The sequence below is a fragment of the Pinus tabuliformis genome, chromosome 6 (assembly GCF_031772625.1).
Source record: "Pinus tabuliformis cultivar Carrire ecotype Pingquan chromosome 6, CPIR1, whole genome shotgun sequence".
Classification (NCBI taxonomy): domain Eukaryota; kingdom Viridiplantae; phylum Streptophyta; class Pinopsida; order Pinales; family Pinaceae; genus Pinus; species Pinus tabuliformis.
In genome coordinates, this window is record NC_142292.1 from 730,560,633 (window position 1) to 730,580,976 (window position 20,344).

The following is a 20,344-nucleotide window of genomic DNA, read 5'->3' on the forward strand; positions in this document are numbered from 1 at the left end:
TTATTAATACCATGCAAAAAACCATTATTAACCCAATATTAGAATTAATAAAAACAAAAATGGCACATGGTATTGACCCATGTTATTCACCTCGAATGTAGCCTATTTAAATGGGGGAATTAAACCAGCATGTAGCCTATGCTAAGATTCACTAGGAATTTACAAAGTTTTATTATTTAGTGAAAGACTCGCCAAGATCTTACAATATTTTATAATTGAGTAAAATATTCGCCATGCCTGGTGAGAGATTCGCCAAAAAATTATATATACATATTATATTATTGATAAAATCGCCTTCCATTTTTCCTATATACCATGGAGATTCGCCCATTTATTATATTTATAAATCTAGGGGGGGTTCCTAAAATTTTCCCTGCTCCCCATGTATAGTTAAGGAAGTGGAGATGACACAACACAACCAATTTGACCTTCTGCACATGTCACAGAGCCTACAGGAGCCAACCAACCCTTCCAGGTGATCAACCCCTGATACAGTTTGACACTTCACTGACCTATAGCCTCAATTGCTCCCATGACATGGGCATGTGTGTGATTGCGGCCCTCTAGTTGCTCTCACAACAAGGGCATGTGAGCAACTGGGGTATTTTCCAGCTAGTTTAGAGCCAATTACCCCAGATTCTGTGCCACTTTTTCGGGGCCATGTCTCAGGCCACTGCCCAAAACTTCGTGGAACTTTCAAAATGAAAAGTAACATCGAAACAATGATACAAATGCAAATACTTGAACAAGGACTTGACTATACCCCTACTAGCCATGACATACATTTCGTCAAACATGTCAAAAATATGCATTCTACATGTCATAACAATATATCTGAGCATAGGGATCTCATACTTATCTGAGAATCACTAAGAAACATTGATGTCTTATCCAATTAGATGCATCATCGTCTATTAGCTCATATATTCATTATTCATTCATTTAAAAATCAAAACATGATGAGAGCCATACATATTCACTATCATAAAACATGATCATAACCAACATATAACCAACATAAATCTCTCTAGGCTGAACCAAATCTCTCTTTCAACCAGTCACTCCTGTGCCATATTCCAAGCAAGAATGTGAGATCTCATTGAACACATCCAACAAAACCAAACCAAGTCTTCGAAAGGCCAAACCACCTCAACCTTTAACCAGTGACTCCACCTCATGACCGAACATCACTAACCATCACCAGATGGGTCTCTACCCAAGCTATCTAGGGTTCCAGAGTGTTTTTTTTAACCAGGGCTTCCTGGACTAGTAACTCAACCCACAACCAAAGGAAGATGAGAAACAACCAGAAAAACAAAAGGAAAGAAACCAACAACACCATGATTATCTAGGAAATGGCAAGCCTAGGCAAATACACCATCAATCCAGACATTCCTCCATGCCAATGACAGATCATAACCAAGAAACCACATGCATATGCCATGCATGCCAAAACTAGCAAGGAAACCATACATGCAACTTGATACCTGCAAAGCAATTCTAATGTAGCTCCTGATCTCGATGTCCTCTTGCGCTTTCCTGCACTTCCTTTTTCCTTCTTGCTCCAAATCCCAAGTATGCCACACTCCTCCAAGAGTGCTCCAAGAAAACTCTAAGTGACAAAGAGTATGAGAGAGAGAGAGTAGAAAATGAGAGTTCCAAAACTGAACTAACAAAAGTCTATGAACTGATCCCGAGAAACCTTTTTATCAATGAGGCTTCTATTTTCTTCATTTTCCATTATTTTCCTTCAATTTCCTCCTCACATGCAACTTGCAACCTTTCACCTTCCTTTTCTCATAATTTCCATTATTTTCGTAGATAAAATGACAAATAATGCCAAATAATGCCTCTTGCCTTTCTAAAGCCTTTGCCATTGCTTTTGCCAATTTCCTTGGTCGTTAATAACCGAAGTGACACCCCACTAGGATGTTTTTCCCACCATTCAGCGTGGAATACATGTCCCATGTGTTGAAAATGGCAACAAGAAATGCTAAAAATAATATTACTATAAATAGCATTTCAGGATATACTCCAACTCTATTGTAAATAGCAAAAAATAGGAATGCTAAAAATAACATTGCTATAAATAGCATTTCGCGATAGATTCAAATTTTAATTAGTCCCGGAATTAAAATTGAGAACTAAAATTTGAATTTGGTCTCAGCAGCTGTTTGAAAAATAATTAATTAATTCATCTTGAGTTAATTAGTTGGAGAAAATCAAACAGGAAGTCTTTGTGAAGACATGCAACAATTATCCCTTTGATTGAGGAAGTTATCCCTTAATTAAGGAGATAAGGATGAGTTGTAATTAGTTAGCTCAGTTAATTGAGTTAAGTCTAGTTAAATTAGTTCCAAACAGTTGGAGGAACTAATTGTGAGTTAAGTTAGTTAATGCATGCATGCATGCAACTAGTGTTCTCTAGATAATTGAATATTCTATCATAAATAACTCATGCATGTAAGTGCAGACATAGACCCAGTTGAGATTAAAGATAGGGACATTGTACTATCAGTTGGAAGAATTTTCCTATAAAGGAAACTCATCCATGCAGAAGGAATTATTTCCTTCAAGATTGCGTAATTATTTCAGAGATCAGTGTTGTGTGTGAGGTGAGAATTACACAGGTTGCAGCTGGAGGACCCAGGAGAAACTGCGCAAGGAAATAGGAGGCTTGGAGGATTGAAGGAAGGCATTTGTGTTGTCTATTCTATCTATGAGCAATAGTGAGGGATTGTACTAAGAGCTGAATAGATTGTGAGCTAAAGCTTTGTGTAATCCTGAGATATTTCCACTTGTATGATAATACAGATAGCGGGGTTTTTAGCTGAGGCTTTCCCCAGAGTATTCTTCTGTGTTTTATGTGTGATTGAATCTTCTTCTCTATCATATGTGTTCTATTTGATCTTGCTCAAAATCGATTAAGCTTCCGCAAGTTTGATTGTAGAAGTAGATTAAGTATTTTGCTTTAGTACATTGCATAATCAGTTTAATCTACGATGAAATTTCTACACCATGACCGTGGTTTTATATATTTTTTATAGGAAGTTTTACCACGACTGTTACATCTAACTTGATGATTTTCCACATTGCTAGTACAATCATCTATGTCGATTTCTCATATGACTCTCTAGTTTATTTAATTTCTTGCCTTGTCTATCCATGGTGGTGCGAACCTCTTTTTCTGCTTTCAACGCGACCATGGCATCAATTAAGGACCACAAGTCAAAATGGATCAACTCTATCAATTTAAGGTGATTTTTATACACCAAGTTTGAAAGTTTGTCTAGAGAGAATCTACTTTTTTTAATATATAACAATTTAAGTGATAAATCATTTTAAAATATTTTTATTGAATATATATGTAATAGAAAACATTGTCATCATTTCACTTTTATAACGAAGAGACTCAATTATTAATATGTATTTTCATGTTGGTTATAAGCATGTAAGGTTTTAATTAATAATTGACAACTACAAATTGATCACAACTAGATAGCGATGAATTTGTCAAAGAACTCTACCAACGATAGAAACCTGGCTATTAAAATATATACCTTCGACATAATAAATCATTTAATTGCGGTTCTATGCCTATACGAAAAAAATAAAATTTATCGTCAAATAGAGGACTTGATTTAATCTTCACTCCATATTCAACCCTGCCATTTAAAACCCAAGGCTCACATGACCACGCCTCATGACCGATGGAGGTAATCTCAGAAATCAACAATTTAGAACCCATGCGCAAATGGCCTCCTTTCTAATCTTCTGAGAAGAAACCTCCGAGACGAAGATTCTTCTCTGTTAGCTGTTGCATGAATATTCTCATTTACTGTCGTCCCTAGATCTCAAATCTTAGACTTTTCCTTTGTGCACGCCCCTTGAAACTTCTAAGAGATAGACTCGGAGATGAAGATATTCCTGCCAACTAACAGTCCTCGAAGTCTGTTCTCGACGATTTAAGTCTGTCTCGGGTGTTTGACCTTTCGACTGGCGTTGACCTCAAAGATGGGAAAATTGCCAACACTTGCCACCCTTATTTCTATTTCTTGTCCCCACCACTTGCCACAGGTCTCAATGATTTTCAGAAGAGTCTCTCAGAGAAATCTCCAAGAGGTTTCTTTTGAGACTTATTATTAATTTTCTTAATATATAACAAATTTAATTTTTTTAATATATAAACTTATTATTATTTTTTTAATATATAACAATTTAACTTCTAACTCAATTTTAAAATATTTTTATTAAATATATATGCAATAGAAAGCATTGTCATCATTTCAATTTTATAATGAAGAGACTCACTCATCAATGCATTTCATGCTAGTCTCGTAAGGATGTAAGGTTTTAATTAATAATTGACATCTAATTGATCACAATCGAATAGTTCTGAATACATGAAAGAACTCTATAAGCAATAACTACCTAGTTATTAAACAATATACCTTTAGCATAATAAACCATTTAATGACGACTCTGTGCCTACGGATTTTTTTATTTTTTTTAAATCATCATCAAATAGAGGACTTGATTTAATATTCACTCCACATTCAACCACAATGCTTAAAACCCAAGGCTCACATGACCACACCCCCTGACCGATGGAAGCAATCTTTGATCAGGTGCTCAAAATTCAAAGTTGTCGGATCGATGTGGAACCTGAATGACTGCGTAGTGCTCGTCGTCCTGAATCTAGCGCAAGTCATTTTGCGTGAAACATACTTCGTATGCTCCCAAAAACATGTTCTGTTCGCTTTTCCAAACAGGGGAATTTAAAAAAAATTCAGTCAGCCCAATCAACAATTCATACTACTGACGTGGTGTTGATAGGGCATGCCTATGTGGCAGGGTGACGGTGCATATGACTGGGGTCCTTCGACCAATCAGGTGGTGCCAAGTGTTAGGATGTTGTTTGGTTCGTTGGCACTGATGTGTCAGTTTCTGTTTGGTGGGTTGGTGGCCAACCACAGGCTGTCACATGGCCCAACCAGAGGATGCCACATGGCAGCATGGGGGCCAACAAAAATTGGTTGAGGTCCAAATTACACTTCACAAGGTTCAATCCATGGGCCTCATGCAAACTTCCGCACTTACAAATACACCACGGGTGGGCCTTGTTAAAAGGACCTACCCAAACCTTTGTTAAGAATATTTGACGAAGTAATGGGGGGTAAGGGGCCAGGGCTTAGCCCCTGCACACCAACAAACTATCCATACGACCCAAGGTCGAAACCAAGGGCGGAAGAGAAGAGCGCTAGCCCTGAGGTGCTAGCCCCAGGGCATGTGGTGGTAATATGACCAGGGCATGTGCCCCCCCAACATGACCCAATTTTTTAGACTTAAGGCATCAGCGACCAAATTAATCGTTCCCCAAACTGCGCCAATTTTTCACCAATTTGTCGCTCTGTTAGCGTAAATTGGGGCAAAATTGTAGGACATGTGCTGGATTTTGGGGAAATTGTAGAGCGACTAGCAGCAAAGCTAGGAAAGATCATAACTTGTTGAGTTTTTGTCTAATTTGGGAGCATGAAGAGGTTAGTTTTTGTCTAATTTGGGAGCATGAAGAGGTTAGACAGGCATTTTTGGGTCTTCTAAAGCCATTGGAACAAGTTTCAGAGCCATTGGAGTACTGTAAATGTATGTATTCACAAATTTGAGCATAATGAAAGAGGGCCAAGCGATTGGAAGCTGGACTAGGAGGGATGAACTCCATCATTAATTGATGTGTTACTGTTTATGATGATGTTTATGTCTGATATATGCTGTTGTTCAATGTTTTACTTATGTTAATTTGCTCATGAAATTTACATAAAAACACATAAAAACAACTCATGGTCAAAAATCATTATGTAACTTCAACTTTATAAAGTAAAAAATTAAAAATTATACCGTCGAATTGAGTAAGGGTTGTATTAAATTAAAAATTATACCGTCAAATTGAGTAAGGGTTGTGTTACTAAACCGACAAACCACTCAAGCCACACCGCAACGAACTTATTGACATATTCCCTGTTACAGAAGTGGTGATTACAGCCTCCGACTATTGTATTGTTAAATTCCTTTTGTTATGACACAGAGCATATGCTCACGTTGACAGTAACCCCCTATTTCAATTTCTAGGTTATGGCCTCGGCTTTTCTTGGTCGATTCGGACGGGTTACGCAGCACAAGTACACTTCTGAATTCACCCGGGCTTATTCTTCTTCTGCCATCGCCTGCACAACAACAAGAGGAGCAGCAACAGCTAATTTTGCTCGGGAGACGGTGGAAGCAGAAGAGAATCCACATGCCCTTCGGACAGAGTTGAGCTCACTTTGTATCAATGGTCTACTGAAGGAAGCACTAGGCGTCCTGAATATCATGGATCGGCAGAACATTCCAGTGGATCCTCAAGTCTACGTTTCTCTACTAGAGGCCTGTGCCAATAGAAAAGCACTCAAAGAAGGTAAGCGAGTCCATAACCATATGCTCGCTACTGGGTTTGATCACAACGTTGCGCTATGTACGAAACTTGTCAGCATGTATGTTATGTGTGGTAGCCTGGAGAATGCCCGCTTAGTTTTTGAGAAAACGGAAAACCCAAATATTTACTTATGGAATGGGATAATCATAGGGTATGCTAGATTTGGTTTTCATGAGGAAGTTCTTCGGCTCTATTGCCGAATGCAGAAGACATTTACTGAGCCTGATAAGTATACGTTTCCCAGTGTTCTCAAGGCATGTGCTAGTTTATCAGCCCTGCAACAAGGGAAGTGTGCCCACGATCTCATTATAAAAAATGGGCTCGAATCGGATGTTGTAGTGGCAAGTGCTCTCCTGGGTATGTATGCTAAATTGGGGAAGATGGATGATGCACGCCACTTGTTTGACAAAATGCCTCAAAGAGATGTGGTGGCTTGGAATAGTATGATCGCTAGCTATGCTCAGAAGGGATATTTCGATGAAGCCTTGAGACTTTTCAATAAAATGAAAAACTTGGGCGTGGAGCCTAATTCAGTTACTTTTACTAGTGTTCTCCCTGCTTGTGCCCGGCTGTCGGCTCTGGAGGAGGGGAAAGCAATTCATGATCACCTGATCAGAGGTGGGTTCGAGTTAGATGTGTTTCTGGCGAGTGCCCTTGTAGATATGTATGCAAAATGTGGTAGCATAGAGTTGGCAAGAGAACTGTTTGATAATATGTCACAGAGGAATACCGTCTCGTTTAATGCAATGATTAGTGGGTATGTACAGAATGGGCATGGTTTGGAGGCCCTGAAATTGTTTCATTATATGCAATTGGAAGGAGTGAAACCAGATTCAACTACTATAACGAGTGTTCTCCCAGCATGCGCTCACATAGCATCCCTGGGTCATGGTAAGTTAATCCATGGATATATAATGCGGAACAGATCTGAAGATGTCTTTGTGGGGAGTGCGCTTGTAGACATGTATATCAGATGTGGAAGCATTGGGCTTGCACGTCAAGTGTTTGACAAAATGTTAGAAAAGAATGTTGTTTCTTGGAATGTGATAATTGCAGGATATGCCATGAATGGTCATGGTGAGGAGGCCTTGTCACTCTATCATGAAATGCAAATGGTAGGTGTTAGACCTGATTCTGTCACATATGCAAATGTTCTTCCTGCATGTGCTCACTTGGCAGCTTTGCAGCAGGGCAAGGAGATTCACGATCGCATCATTGAACATGGTTTTGAGTCGGATGTTTTTGTGTCGGGTGCCCTCATTGACATGTATGTGAAATGTGGGAGTTTACAGGCTGCACGCCAAATATTTGACAAGATGCCTGAAAAAGATTTGGTCTCATGGACTTCCATAATTGCAGGCTATGGCATGCATGGGCTTGGTGATGATGCTCTCACCCTTTTTCACCAAATGCAACAGTCAGGAGTGCAACCAGACCATGTGACTTTCATAGCTGTTCTTTCAGCATGCAGTCACGGAGGGCTAGTGGATGAAGGCGTGCGATACTTTGATCAAATGATTAGAACTTGCAGCATCAAACCAAGAATGGAGCATTATGCTTGTGTGGTTGACCTTCTTGGCCGTGCGGGTCGTCTTGAAGAGGCACACGGCTTGATCAAAATCATGCCATTTGAACCTGATACTGGTGTGTGGGGTGCCTTATTGGGTGCTTGTCGAATTCATAAAAACATAGAGCTAGGAGAACATGTGGCAAATATCCTTTTTAAAATGGAACCCGACAACGTCGGATTTTATGTATTGCTCTCAAACATCTATGCTGACGCTGGGAAGTGGGATGATGTAGCAAAATTGAGAAAAATTATGAAAGACCGTGGGTTGAAAAAGAGTCCAGGATGCAGCTGGGTTGAGTTTGATAACAGAGTTCATACATTCCGCATGGGGGACAAATCACATTGCCAATCAGAGCTTATTTATGCAACGTTGGAGGATTTGGCAGGCCAGATGAAGAAGGCAGGGTATGTGCCTAATACAAACTTTGTGCTTCATGATCTAGAAGAGGAAGAGAAGGAATCAATCCTTTGTGGGCACAGTGAGAAGCTGGCTATTGCTTTCGGGCTTATAAATACACCCCCTGGTACAATTATCAGAATAACCAAAAACCTTCGTGCTTGTGGAGATTGCCACAATGCGACTAAATTTATCTCCAAGATTGTTGGCCGAGACATTATTGTGAGGGATACAAACCGTTTTCATCATTTCAAAGACGGAGTTTGTTCTTGTGGAGATTATTGGTGATGTTAATTCTATCAAACAATTATTTTTTTCCAGCCACAATATCTTATTTGGAGATTCTCAAGTGATTATTTGGTATTAAAACCAGTGTTACATGTAAATTTTCTATACAAGTTGGGCTTTAGCTGTGTTGTAAGACAAGATCAGCGGAGAACATTTGATGAGAATTTGCTTGGCAAATTGTGTATGGTAGAATGTTATAACGGGTGCTGGTTGATCCTAGGTACTCTTTATAATTCAACTGTTTGACAATGTCATTCCGGTTGATAACATGCAAACTTGGAAAGAACATTTGAAGACTTGGCAGAATATTATAACGGGAGCTGGTTGATCCTGGGTACTCTTTATAATGCAACTGTTTTAACATGCCATTCCAGTCGATAATATGCAAACTTTGAAAGAACAATAAAAGATTTTGTGATCATTTTAAACTTGATTCCTGACTTCGTTGGAAATGCATAATGGCGGGGAAATTCTGATCATGCTTTATTTCAAATGTGATAAGGGGATCCAATTGAAGACAAGAAATCTTGCATTCTCTGCAGGAGATTTCACCATATTTCTGAAATGTGTTGCTATGTGTATGGTTGCCCACATTGTGGGAGGAAGATTCATCCTTCCAAAATTGTCAGTTCAGATTTCAAAGTTGCCTGTGAGCATTGTGGAAAGACAAATGATACTTCTGACAGGTGCCGATTTTAGCCAAAAGCTGAAGCGTGGAGGAAGATTATCAGCTTTATCAAGGAGGCATTTGCAATTCTTCTCAAGCAACTAGCCTATGCGTTGTCCTGTGGAGCAGACTATTCAGCTCTTGAAGTGTGATATAACAAGAAGACATCAAGAAATTTAAAGAAATTTGGGAAGCACTGATAAACAAGAGAATGAAGATGACATTGATGAACTTTTAGAATACGATCATGTCCTAGATGGACATGCCTTATGAAATTTGTCTTTGTAAAAGACCTTGTAAATGAGTGTACAGGAATATTTTTTATTGGCAAAATTTAGCCAATTAGTAAATTTTAGGAATAATTTTTTCAAGGTCAGCAATTTGTTATATGAAATGATTTTTTCTTTTTTTCAGGAGAAAAAAATGCTTTCTTCCCCATTAAACAAAAAAGAGAGTACATTCACTGAGATTTCTCCTACAATCATCAGCCTTCTTCTGATCTGTCTGTATATTCCTATCTATATACTTCTACTTTTCTCCTTTATATCTAAGAAATTATTAAAAACAGCTATGTCCGCATATAGTGAAGGAAATTTCTTACTTCAAATTCCACAATTCATTACAAGTCATCATGTAATCATGGGACCGAAATTCTACGAAGAGTTGAAGGAGTCGGAGTTCAAGAGAACATCCTGTGCAATAATTTACAATGTCTTTCTTTGCAGTAATGGTTAAATTTTATATTAAAGAGCAATGGCTGAATTGTATAGCATTGAATACAAAATGATTTTAGATCTGTTCAACCATGGCCAGAAGTGCAAAATTAGGGTCATACCAGCTAAAAGTGCATTTTCGTGCCTTTCTAGCACCATCTGAAAAGAGTTATGCAGGTTTACTACATTACAGGCTATAGTAATAAAAATCAATTGTGACAAGACATACCAGATTTAAAAAAATAAAAATAAGTAATGCATGCCCATCTCGGGCTTCATTATCAAGGTCCCCTGTGACTCTAGTCCATTCTCCATCTGCACCATGTGTAGGTTTTAACTCCGTACAGAAATTAGTTGCATACGAATTCTAAGAACAGAAAATAAACAATGCGAGAGCATAACACATAAAACACATATACACAGAGATTTTCCCCTGAATCCCAAAACCGGGGCTACCAGCGTGATTTTTCATTATGTTCATTTTAATGTTACAATACATATTTATACATGCCAAAGCATCCAATACCATGGACCGAAAACCATCGCGTCCAAAACCATGTGCAAAAACCATGCACAAAACCATAGGTAGGTGCGTTCAACCTAATATAGGGTCCAAAAAAAATTTCCCCAAAGCACTGCCCTGGATATCGTAGAGGGGGGCTAACCGCCCCCCTCAAACCCCCTGTGACCCCCCCACTGCGCAGTCAGCGCAACGAAGGGGGGGCTCTGAACTCCCTCTAATCCCCCCGTAAACTACGTAGGCTAGTCGTGGAAAGAATATAACACAACCCAACACCATGCTGGTTTTGATGTCCATGTTTGCATAGTGGGCTTTTGTAAAAGCTTCCATCAGCTGAGTTATGGGTGCTTTGGGTAGCTGGAATCTTTGTCGAGGCCTTAGAAAGACCAAAGAAAAATGAGTACCTTGATGTTTCCATAGTGCAGGGGGAGGGGAAAAATCACTTGTGGAGGAAAGTTGAGATGGGCCATGATGTGCCCTATCAGAGATTGTAGAGATGCCTACTGGGAGGCCATTTCCAACTGCTCCTGTGAATTGAACTGAAAATCCTTGTTTCTTCCTCTCATTGCCTTGTATCTAGAATTTGGTTCATAGTCTCCAATGTCCATTCTTTTTGGACTCCATTGATTTCCACAATTTGCCTCTTGAAGCCCTCTTTCCACTCAATGCACTGCAAGGCCAAATAGGTCTTGTTGCAAAATGCCTTTGCAACTTTCTTATAACATTGTTTGAGATGTGGAAATTTGGAAGCCCAAATTTCCACTGCAGAAACTGATTAAGTTCTTTCTATTTGTTAATCACTGAACAAATTATTTACTGCATCCTATATCAAACACCAAAACTAATACATTGCATCATTCACCAATTAAATTAAATGTGGAAACAAGAAACTGAACAAGAAAAAAATACACAACACATTACACTATTATTTTTTGACAAATGTCCCTGTAAAAACCCAATGTGGGAAAACCTGTGTAGCAGCCGAGGGTTTGTATTATTAAGCAGTAGTTTTCTGAATACAATCTTTGGATGCCTTGTTGGCTATCCAATACAGAGAATCTAGTAGACAGAATATTAGTGAGAAATACCTCACGCTATCATTAGCGATCCAACGTTGATCCAACCACTGAATGACTAGCCCCTAGCAACCTCTACGCAGTTTCTGTGCAATCACTGCGTTGTTCCACGTCGCTCCTTCTGGGGCCTGCGTCACTCCTTCTCGCTGATCATTTTGCTTCTGGAACTTCGGCTTCTGCCCTCCTGGTCTCACACCTTGGCTTCCAACTTTAGAACTCGACTTCTCCAGCAAAATACAGATCTCCTCTCAGGGTTTGCATTGCTTCTGCGTCAGCCTATGCTGCCTAGCATAGCCTCTGCGTTGCCTCTTCTAGATCTCTCTCTGCCTCCTCTGCGACGTGTTCCCGAATCAGGAAATTCTCCAACCGAAACTATCCCTGCCGCTCATTGCAAGAAATCTCCTTAATCGATTCTCTAGCAATTGCTACGCTGCCCTCTCTAAGAAATTCGATCTCTTGATCTCTCTCCGATGTGTTTTCAAAATGGCCATCGAAGTCCTTCTTATAATCCTCCAGTTGAGTAATCAACTACCCAGATTAAATCCTAATCAATGGCTTAGATCGTTTGGACTCGATCCTGTCTTCTTCCAGAAGTTTCACCCTCAGTTTGATTAATACCCCTTAATTATTTTAATTTCCTAAGTTTAGACTTAGGCACCCAAAATGATTTTTGGGTATTGTGGAATACATGTGTCCTAGCCTCCCCGCAAATTTTGAGGCTAAGAGCACATCCGATGCTGCCGGGAATCAATACCCCTTTGAAAACCCTCTAGCTCGCAAATAACACAACACTTATTATGACTATGCCATGGTTGCCCCTAAACTTGGTGATAAGGATGAAGCAATGCTAGAAATTCTCACTGTGCTAGAAGGAGAGAATTAGAAAACTAGTAGAGATGCTCATGCACCCTTGGGCCTTATCCTTCTTGCTAAGATTTGAATTGAATTTAGAAAGGACAATCACTAAACCATAGGAAACCTAAGAAATCCCAATAGAAAGAGATGATGCCACCATCATGTATTCATTAGAGTGCCTACTAGAGTAGCATGCATGTTACTTTGAAGTTGTGATGAGACTACTTAAATTCTCTTTCCCCTAGTTATCACAAATTCCTTACACATCATGAGACAGGGAGAGTGGCACTATGGTTGATTGAATCCTCTTTTGTGTTAAAAACCCTTCTCATAGATGAACTCCCAAATTGGACTTTCAAACCACTTTGTCTCTAAATGCATTTAGGTCTGGTAGGACTGCAAGTGCATCAACTTCATGATTTGTAGCATTTTCCAAACCCCAAGCAAATTTCATGGTATTTTATCCATGGGGGTGGTAGATGACTCATCCCACACCTATCACCACTATTAAATGAATTTATATTGTTATCCCTAACGTTACTCTATAATATGTTTCACAATGTAATTTAGTCAAATCTATGCGAAGAAATTAAGTTGCATTCACCATTGTTATGAGACATGAGGCAGAGCGTGAGCAATGTTAACATTTGAAATGCACTTCAAGGTTAATTTTTTTCACCCCACAATTAACAATAGAAAAGTGATATTCACCTAGAAAATTTCAATGTGCAAAGAAAAAGCTTCACCTCATAATCAAGGAAGGAGACATTGCCTTAGGAAAGCGTGGTTCACCCTATAAATAATTATGATAGCAATTTTACCATATAACACTTTAATAATGAGTTTTGTAAGTGAAATTAATTGTTTGAGAGTTGTAATGGTGAATATTGCCCCACAAAACCCTCCATTCAATGGTTTTTCCACGAAAAACCTTGTAAAGGTCACATAAATAAATTTTTCATTTGGTGCAAATTGTAGGTCATGAAAATGGCCATTTTCTTTGGACTTGTTATTTTGGTTATTTCAATCTTTTTATGTCAGGCCAAGTTTGAGTAACTCCACGAAAATGCATTTTGCATTAAGAGATTATTCATATATACTTTAAGAGGGAGACTCTTGGAATTCAAACCCCAGAGTCTCTTCACCTTCTCTATTTTCTTACTTACAATATTTACAAGAATTTTCCCAATCCAAAAGATTAGGTGTCAACATTCCCCCCTTTATATGAAGGGATGTTTTTGAATCCAAGCATCATTTCAAATCTTTCAAAATTTTCTCTTCTAAGTGCTTTGGTGAAGATGTCTGCAATTTGCTCATTTGTGGAACAATGGTGAAGGTGAATAGTCTTGACCTCAACATGATGTTGAATCAGATGATACTTTGTATTGATGTGCTTGGTTTGATCATGGAACTTTGGGTTCTTGGTCAACTTTATTGTAAAAGTGTTGTCAATCAAAAGAGGAGTTGAATGGACTTATTTCTCTTGCAAATCTTCCAAATTTTTCCTAAACCACACAATTTCCTACGTTGCTTTTGCAGTTGCCACATATTCAACCTCAGTTTTAGAATCTATTGGCACTAAATGTTTGCGTGACCTCTTGGAGATAACTCTTGACCCAAGATTCATGACATAACCTGAAATAGATACTCCATTTTCTTTATCTCCATCAAAATCTAAATCAGAGTATCCAATCAAGTTGAAGTCATTCACTTGTGTGTGACTTGAGTCCAAAGTATTGAGGTCCCTTCAAATACTTTAAAACTCTTTTTGCAGCAGACCAATGACCCTCACAAGGCTTTTGCATAAACTTGGAGAGGATTCCAACAACAAATTAAATGTCCGGTTTGGTAGTAGTTGTTGGAAAATTGGGAAAACTGTAGATAAAGATAGATTTTCCTTCACGATAATTACTTGCGAGATTTGTTGGCATTATTATTATTGTGTTTTTCTTTCATCAAGCAATTACCATACAACAAGAACATGAAGATCACAAAAAACAAAAGAACACAAGATATATGCTCCAAGTCAGGGCAAAACCCTATCCTAAGGGGAAAACCCAGAAAATTCATCAAATGAGATATCTAAGAACCATAACCACCACCTATAAATGCCAAGTCAAGTCTTCCTTCTTTCCAGCATATCCATCAGCAAGAGAGCAACAACAAGAAATGTACCAAGGCAGAACTTCCACAAATTATAACACAAGAAGAAATTCTCTCATTCAGACTTTGGCCCTCCACTTCTTTTCTGACATTTTTGTGATATTTCACACCACAAGCCATCAAGTGTGTGTATCCAAATGAACTCCATCTTCCCTCTATTTATATTTTCTAGAGGGGTGCGAATAGACATGTCCATTGGGGTAGGGCCGACTTGACACGTAGGTCGACTTGGCACCTAGAGGGGTTTTTGACCCAAAATTACATATTTAAAAATTCTTTTTCTTTTTCTTTTACAACATGTCCAAATAAGACTTTGACTCTTTGACTCAAAAACCTAAAAGCTTGAAGAACATGCTTGTCTAGAAAAATAATAATAATTTTTCTTTTTCTTTTCTTTTGTTTTTTACATAAAATACATAATAGTACAATTTTTTTTCCCCGAAAGGAAAATCGTAATTTCCATTAAACATAGAAAATTAACATGTTGTAAATGCCATTGGCATATGCTGTAAAGTGACCATGGTCAGCTATGAACTGTTGCAAAACTGATATTAAAACCTACATAAAACCCTGACTGGGTATACTGATAGAGATTATATACAATATTAGTTACATATCCAAAACTGATTCATAAATATTAACACAAAAAGTGATGGATCTAGGGCCTATCTACCCTTTGTATATCTTGGTCCATATAAGGTCTATGGTAGTACTGATAGATCTACGCAGGAGTATGTTCTCTGATCAGCTATTCTCCTCGAGGATGATGCGTTGCTGCTTTCGATAGCCTGTCTGCAGATGCATTGTGTTCCCCGATGAAGGAGCTGTGTCCACCGCAGATCGGGATCTAGTCATAGGAGGAGATGGAGGTGGCATCTGGGAGGCATTGGATGTCTGTACAGTGTTCCCAACATCATCCTTTGGATGATCCAGATCTATGGACAGCGTGTCCACCATCGGTTCCTCTGATTGTCTATGCTTCAAACCCTTAGTAGCAGCAGCATTAGCAGTCGAGAACAGAGGGCAGTCTTTGTATAGATGCCCAACCTTATGGCAGTGCCTACACTGGATGGCACTCCTTCATAGTTGACATTTTGCCTACGTGCGAAATGACGCCAATGAAAACTGATCTTTTCCTCCAGCCCTATCCTAGTGTCCAGGTGAACCAGAATTCGAGCCATAGTCATGATCCCCAATGTTTCAAAAGATTGATCGTGATCCAGGTAGATGCCTGGCACATTTTCAATGCGCTTGAAAATAGTAGGGGTCCAATATTGCAATGGAAGACCTGACAATTGAACCTAGATCGACCCTGCTCCTAATTGTTCCCTCTTAGGATCGAATAATGGATCCCATCTCTTCAGCAACACAAGTGCAAGTTCACTGTGCCAGAACCGGGAAAGGATCCAATCCGTGTATTCCTCCCGGTGGAATCGGAGGGCAAACCAACCCCACGCCAGTACACGAATAATGTGCAGATCTTTCAATAAGGTTCCCCAGATTTCCTAATTCCAAAGCCGGATCCTCTCGATGGTATAGTTCCGCCCTCGGAAACAACAAACTAGGACCTTCTTGGTTGTGTCGTCCACTTCTCCCATCAAGAGATCTTCACCCAGTGCAAGATTAATATCTCTGTCCCCAGCCCTAAGGCACCTACCTTTCTTGAGCTTGTCTATTCAGCGGGCCATCAGATAATCCTTGAGAAAGACACGAATACCTTGGTTCACAGTCTGAGGGGTGGATGGTGTGGATTTAGGAGTAAGAATCGAGGAGCTGAAGCATCCCGAGCAGATAGGGGTGCTGGGATTAGGGTTGGAGCCACCAAGGTTCGAAGGCCCACCAAAGAGTGGAAGGTTTGAGAAGGGGATGGTCCAAGTGAAAGGAATGCCTAAGATGGATGGGGAGCTCGATGGGGCAGAGACGTGGGGGAGAGACGCATCAAAGGAGGGCGAAGATTGCAGACAAGAGCCTAATAGGTTAATGGTCACTGGGGAAAGAGGAGGGCAGTCAAACCCGACGACATCGTCGATATGCCCAGAGGAGGAGGGATGGGGAACAAATGTACCAGGTCGACCCGGTGCGGAGGTAGAGGATGACAAAGGTTACTGAGAAGCAATGAAAGGTCCCAAACTTGACACGACATGGTGGTGTGACCTGCTGACCTCGTGGGGATGAGGGTCAGCCGAGATGTCCGCCCAATCCATATCCTTAGTAATCGAAAGTAAACATAGTAACAACTGTCAAGAATAACGAGGGTCTCGGTAACTGAGGGCACTAGGTAAACTGTAAGGTAGGCAGGTAGGAACGGAGCAGGCCTGGTGAGCCTTGAGGGCTTAGCCCAGACCGTCAGACGTCAGGCGACAGTGTCCCTGAACTGCCATGGAAACCTCCCACAGAGTTCAGCTAGGGTTTCCTCCATCGCTAGCTAGGGTTTTCCGCTTCCGTTGTAGGGGTAGTTTATATCAGCACATAATAGTACAAATTATAAAGAGACTAAGTCTAGTTACATTCTCCAACACTCCCTCTTAACTAGGGAGGTATTCATAATTGTACACCTAGTATATGGATACTCTCAAACTGAAATGTTCTCATAAGAAGAGTTGGATTGATAAGACATCTTTAAGCATTAATATTATAACCAACATTGTTGCTTGTCAAGCTCTTCTTATTTTAGAGCATAATGTTGAGAGGATTTACCTGAGACATCATACTACCTCTAAGGCATGTGCCCCATCTGAATGTTCACTAGGTATGTCCTTTTAGGACTTATTCTTATTCTGGTTTACCTATCCTCAAAGAATATTGGTCCTGTTGAATTGAGGCTTCTGTGATCCATAATAGTTGTAAGAATAACTTCAGCATAAATCACATGTAGACAGACTTTTGTCGACGCATTTCGAACCAACCAGTGTGGTTCATCGTCAGGACAAGTTAAAGACACAGATCCAGCTTTTCATGTTAAATATTCTGAGCAGAGCCTCCAACAGCTAATCTAGACTTTGGGACCAGAGTCAAAAAGTCAATTTTTATAAAAATTGACTTTTTGACTCTAGTCCCGAAGTCAAGATTAGCCGTTGGAGGCTCTGCTCAGACTATTTAATATGCAAAGCTGGATCTGTGTCTTTAACTTGTCCTGACGATGAACCACACTAGTTGGTTCGAAACGCGTCGACAAAATTCTGTCTACATGTGATTTAAGCCGAAGTTATTCTTACAAATATTGGTCCTCTTTGACCACTTTGTCTTGGATACCTGTCCAATCCTCAAAGAGTGTTGGTATATTTCCTATCTTGGATTCTCTATCCTCAAGGAAATCTAAGATGCTCATCCAATCCTTCGGACCCCATTCTCCCTCCATGGGCCTTTACTAGACATATGGCTATTAGTACTGGCCTAGTGCATGACACATGAAGAAGAGAATATAATGTCCATCATCACTTCCTCTTAACTAGGGAGATAATCCTCATTCCCTTTAGATTACGAAATAGATTCTCACTCCTTAAACATAAATGATATTTTTTACTTCCTTTCAATTGGGAAGTCATAACCATGTGTCTTTATCAATACAACAACTATTGGTTCTTTATGGAGATCTTCAAGTAGTAGTTGCATGGCTTCTCCTCCCCTTTTTCATCATATTGAGATTTTATCTTCTGGATGTAATGGAGCCAATTTTGTTCTTCAATTTGTGACAGGGTTCAGGCCTTCAACCTTTCATATCACTTTCCTCTAGTCATCATCAACAAAGGCATTATATTGAGCCAATCAAAGTAGAGCCAATCATAGCTTCCTCTAATTATGAAAGTGATCTTTATTGTCATTGAAACGTAAACATCAAGTTATCCTTTTGTACTGCTACCTCTCAATCCCAAGATGATGTAGACATCTTGACCACATAATGCTCCAAGGATTACCAAAGCCATCCACTCAATCCATGTATTCATTGAATTGAGTTCAAAACAAACAGTTGTAGATACACTTGCCTCAACTACCATTATGCATTTCTGCAACATTCTTCCAAATAGCAAAAATATATATCAACTAGATAATCAATACCAAATCATCAATATTATAGTACCTTGTCATGATGGCCTTTTGTCAAGATAACATATTCTGCTTACTTTTTTCCTTTGAAATCAACATCCTCTAGCATGGTCTTTCTTCAAATTGTACTAGAATCTTTCTCCATGACATCAATCATCAATCATCATGTCCATCATATTCTTTTTTTCATAAAAAACCTTCTTACTTGAAGTTTTCATTGCTTACTTCCTCTAAGAGATCACATCGGATGTTGATTAGTATCATTAAGCATACTTTCCTTCCAACCTTTTTCACATGTTTTTGCAATATGTCCTTCCAGGGAGCCAAGTCGTATCCCAAGCAAATCATCAATATCATTTGCGAGAGTGTCATGTTAAATTCTGCTACATGATCCCTTTGAAGTCAACATTCCTTTGTATGATTTATCTTCATATTGCGACATGGTTTTTCTTCATCTTTCAATCATCAATGAACTCATTAGTTGGAAGCTTCAACATCATTTCCTTCAGGGTCCTTACAATTCCCTCCTTCCATCATGCTAGCCATTTTCAAGGAGTCATCAACAATCATGAGTGTTTCTTTATTGTGTTCTTTCATCCTTATCATTTTTCTTCCTTCAATATGTCCCGCAATTCTCAACATCAAGTACAACCAAGCAAAATATACATAGACAAGAGCATGATGTCAGTTCTATTAATCTAGGGTTTCTGTGGTTTCTTAGAAGGTGCACTTCTAGGGTTCTAGTTGCAAACCCTATTTTTCTTTATCTACCCCTTATTACGGTTTTAATAGAAACATCAGCCCTAGGGTTTTGACTTTTAATCATAGGGTTTATTTAATTCAATCCTTGCTAGGGTTTTACCACATACACTAGATGATTCTTCCAAAATTTAATCTGCAAACCCTAGATATCAAGATATAGGGTTTCGTTAGAGGGAACAACCAATTAAGGTTAGGGTTTTCACTCCACGATTAATTCAATTTAAACTAGGGTTTAGAAACACTAAGTGCAGAAAAGTCTTCAAGAATCCTTTATTTTCTGCAAATTCCACAACCCTATAAGATTGTCAGCTTCATACCATAACAATTTCATATTCATTTGGACTTATTATGAAGAAATTACAAAACCCTATTGCAAAACCCTAACAAGTCTCACACGCAAATACCATGCAATATTATCATATCAACGCTGTTGATCATGATTTATACGTATCTCTAACTTTAATGATTATGGGGAGCCACTTCAAAGAAACATTCGAACTCAAAACATTCTGTCCCTCACCCTTTATCATAGATTCATGCCACAACAAGCCTTCTTCAAGAAAGCAAACTTCGAAGGATATGATTCTCAAATTATTGATTTTATAAATCAAATCATTGTAGAATTATTTCCATATCAGAGTCTATTGATGATAAAAGCTTAGAGATCACTGTAGAAACCTTGTCACTGCTATGTATGGTGTCCTCTTTCATATTTGCAACTTTTACTCTCAAACCTTGCTAAAAACACAACCAAGACACAAATTGTGCCTTCAACCACTAAATCGATGCCTCTATCATTCATTCCATTTCTTCAACAAAA

At 39.0% G+C, this 20,344-nt stretch overlaps 1 pseudogene; it reads left to right on the top strand.

Moving 5' to 3' along the window:
• Positions 1-5,965: 5,965 nt before the first annotated feature.
• LOC149260787 (pentatricopeptide repeat-containing protein At3g12770 pseudogene) lies at positions 5,966-9,357 on the top strand (annotated as a pseudogene).
• Positions 9,358-20,344: the final 10,987 nt, after the last annotated feature.